Here is a 4,009-nt window from a genome sequence, read left to right as displayed (position 1 = left end):
AGCTGGGATCTGGCTCAACCACTGTGCCCCCAGCACCTCCTGTTATCTTAGCTGGGTCCTCCCTACTCAAGCCCCACAGACCCAAACCAAGTAGATAGTGCCAAAGCCTGGCACCCCTGTTAATGAAGAGATTTGATCCATCACACGTATTTCTTCTCTTACTATTTCCTGCTCTACCTACACATTTCCTATAGAACTTAATCTTCCATGAAATCCACATTTACTACTACCATATTACCAAGAAAAGAAAAAGCAAGTTCATTTCCATTGTGAAAGAACCGTCAGTGGGGATGTAGTAGGAAGTCACTTTAAGTAGCTAAAGAAATGAACAATGCTGTGTGTCTGTGCAGCCTGACCTTCCTTCTGGGCACACCAGTGGCTCCATTTTCTGGCCTTCTTAGAGGGTAATTAGGACCAAGCTTCTCCAGATAGGAAATATGTTCCCTATTCAAGAAGTTTCAAGAATTAAAGAGTGGCAGTGGGTACGGAAATGTGAAGTGACTCAAGTGAACTCTGCTGAGATGCCACCTGGAAGATATTGGTGACAGTGGATAGGGTTTAGAGCTGGGTTGAACCTGAGGGGCTGCCTCAGGTGGACCAATGTAGCTTAGAGAAGGGAGTCAGTGCTTGGCTGGCTTTGTGGGAGGGGAGGGCAGGAGATGGGAGTGGTTAGGTAGAACCCAAGAAGAAAATGCCAAGGGTCAAGTTTGAAGGACAAAGGCTGAAGATAGTGAATGAATTAATAGTGAGGACAGTAGCTTCAGCGATCAATAACAAGAATGGAGAATGGGAAAGAGACCAGCAGTTCATAGCTAAGGTTGTGAATATGCTGCCATTTTTGTTTTATGTGATGTCTGGCATAAGGCTTGGGTTGAACGTACCTGAAGAATGACGTGGAGCTAGATGGAGGGTGGTGAGGGGCTCAGCAAGATTTCCCAGGGACTCCTGGGAAAGCATTATGGGCAAGAATTATGGCAAGCATTATGGGCGGATGGTGCGGAAATATATCTCATTTTTTTCCAAGTGGGGTGAAACAGGAATTGCTGTTTGAAATAGTTTTTATTACTTATGTCTACTATTTAGGGCAATGGGGGTTGGGAACAGTTAATATATCTGGAGCACTTTATTTCTCGATGGATATGTTGTTCAACTGTTAGAGGCAGATTTGAACATCAAATCTCTAATTGGCTATAGCATTTATGCAAGAGAAGAGGCTGGATGTGACAAACTTCATGCCATGGGACTGAGAGGCAGATCTGTGTGTACTGAACAGTGATAAATCCTTGACCGCTTGTCTGGAGGCTCCTCTCTCACTCCTTGGAGAAGAAAGGCAATTCAGGCCTCAGTTTCAGCAGGAGCAGGTACAGGCAAGGAACCTGTGATCCTGAGGGTCCCTCTAGCTCCACACTTTCTATGAAAACCAATTTGCCCTCAGCTCACTTAAGAACACACTTTAGCAAAAACCTGGATAAAGTAAGGCTCATTCTGTCACATGTGGTTTAGAGTGAAGGTCCTTTAGGACATTTGCTTAAATGAGTACCGCTTGACATTTGCACACAGGCTATGTTTGTGACAATATACTTTCATGCAGATCATCTAAAAACAATCCATAAAAGTATGCTGTTGTCAGGATCGTCATCCCTATTTTACAGAAGAAGAAATGGAGTCTCCCAGAATTTGGGAAACCTGCATGGGATTATGCACATATCACATCATTAACAAAAACAAGAACAATAACAAGATAAGTCTATGCCTTTTAATTTCTAGTCATACATGGCATTATTTGCTAAGTTACTATCATTTAGATTTATAGTACAATTTAGGTGGCACATATTGCCTCTGTCTTTTCATTAAATCATGACTAGTTATATATCTATATGTTTATATCCTACTTTGTTTCAAAAAGGTTTTGAAGTGGCTTCAAAAGTACAATATAATAATGCCTTCAAAAATAAAAACAAAATAAGCTGAACATGTAACTTATTTTTTTAGTGCAATAAATGGTTTTCACGGAGCTGATAGTGGTGGTGATGATGACGGCAGAGGTGGTGACGGAGGTGTTGGTGTTTTGGGGGCTCGAGGGGGAGCTGGAGATGCTGAGGTGGTGGTGGTGGTATTGGTGGAGGTAGAGGTGGTGGAGGTGGTCCTGGTGCTGGTGTTGCTGGTGGAGGTGGTCCTGGTGCTGGTGCTGGTGTTGCTGGTGGAGGTGGTCCTGGTGTTGGTGTTGATGGTGGAGGTGGTCCTGGTGTTGGTGGTGGTACAGGTATTGATATTAGCGATAGAGATTATAGGGCGTGGCTATTAACAGTAAGCGAGGCAACCACAGCAAATGGAAAAGAGGGGTAAGGAAAATTACGGTCCAGCTAGAGATAAAGTTAATAGACTGGAGGTGAAAAAGAGAAAGTAGAGTTAGAATTAAAAAGAACTAGAAAAGTTTTTGTTCTACTTTCTGTCATAACTGGGAGTGAGTAGGCTGGGTTCGCAGCAGTCTTGCCCATGGGAATAGCTATAGAAGTGATAATATTAGCTAATATTTATTGAGGGCTTACAACATTCCAGATGCTATTACAAACAACTTCAATGCAGATCTCATTTAATCCTTGTAACAACTCATGAAATAGACGTCTATTATTATTCACACTTAACAGGTGAAGAAATGGAGGCACAGAGAGGTTTAAGTAACTTGCTCAATATCATAGTGACAGGAAGTGATAGAACAAGATTCTGTCTACAGCTCAGTTTCTTTTTTTTTTTTTTTTTTGGCGATACGCAGGCCTGTCACTGTTCTGGCCTCTCCCATTGCGGAGCACAGGCTCCAGACGCGCAGGCTCAGTGGCCATGGCTCATGGGCCTAGCCGCTCCGCGGCATGTGGGATCTTCCCGGATTGGGGCACAAACCCATGTCCCCTGCATCGGCAGGCGGACTCTCAACCACTACACCACCAGGGAAGCCCTACAGCTCAGTTTCTTAACCACAGAGTTTTGGGGAACATGACAGATAGTGAGGTATGTACACATGGCTGACCAGTGTCCCAGGTGGAGGGTAAATGAGAGATTGTCCTTGCTATTACTCTTGGTTTATGAAGACTCAGCTTTAAGTATGCAAGTTAAGAGCTCAGGGAAGGGTCTACAGCCACAAATCAACTCATAAACCTCTAATCTTCAAGAGCAGGAGGAAAGAGCTCCTCATCTGTGGACCATTTCTGGAGGTCCGCTGGAGGCCACCTGCTCGTTGCTTGTAAGCAGGGCTGCTGCTCTGTGTCTGGGTATAGATATCCACTGGAAGAGTGTGGTCTGGAAAAAAGTGTTAGCTGTTTTCCGTTTTTAATAACTGAGCAGCAAACTCTTATTTTTTTTTTCCAGGTTCATAATTTATTGTACAAATTGAGTATCACATGATGAGTTGACATTAGCTTCTTCAGGCATGGGAGCATAACAGATGAGGTACAGTTTAGAAACCATTTATGTTGCTTTCACAGCTGGAGTTCTTTTAGACCTTAACTTAAAGTATAAGACTATCAAAGCAATACGTTCGTATGTGTCCAGTACACAATTCATTCTCCCTGTGAGAGAGTGTAAGTGTTGAAATATTTTTTGATACCAGTGAATTGGAACTGGGCATCAGTTTCTGGACCTGCCATGATTTCAATCTTCCAAAATGCACAGACTTCGCAGCTGATGTCCTTCAACTTATACACCTTCACCTTAGCCCCACCAGAAGAAGCTGCCTGTTTTTTTTTTTTTTGAATTTTATTTTATTTTTTATACAGCAGGTTCTTATTAGTTATCTATTTTGTACATATTAGTGTATATATGTCAATCCCAATCATCCATTTCATTCCACCACCCCACCCCCACTTTCCCCCCTTGGTGTCCATACGTTTGTTCTCTGCATTTGTGTTTCTATTTCTGCCTTGCCAACTAGTTCTTCTGTACGATTTTTCTAGATTCCATATATGCGTTAATATATGATATATGTTTTTCTATCTCTGACTTACTTCACTCTGTA

General features: G+C 42.6%; 1 pseudogene; it reads right to left on the bottom strand.

The window, feature by feature from the left end:
- Positions 1-3,346: 3,346 nt before the first annotated feature.
- Positions 3,347-3,662, bottom strand: LOC101336223 (ATP synthase F(0) complex subunit k, mitochondrial pseudogene; annotated as a pseudogene).
- Positions 3,663-4,009: the final 347 nt, after the last annotated feature.

This window comes from Tursiops truncatus, chromosome 7, assembly GCF_011762595.2.
Source record: "Tursiops truncatus isolate mTurTru1 chromosome 7, mTurTru1.mat.Y, whole genome shotgun sequence".
Classification (NCBI taxonomy): domain Eukaryota; kingdom Metazoa; phylum Chordata; class Mammalia; order Artiodactyla; family Delphinidae; genus Tursiops; species Tursiops truncatus.
Note: the sequence above shows the minus strand (reverse complement) of the source record. Positions and strands in the feature narration are given on the sequence as shown.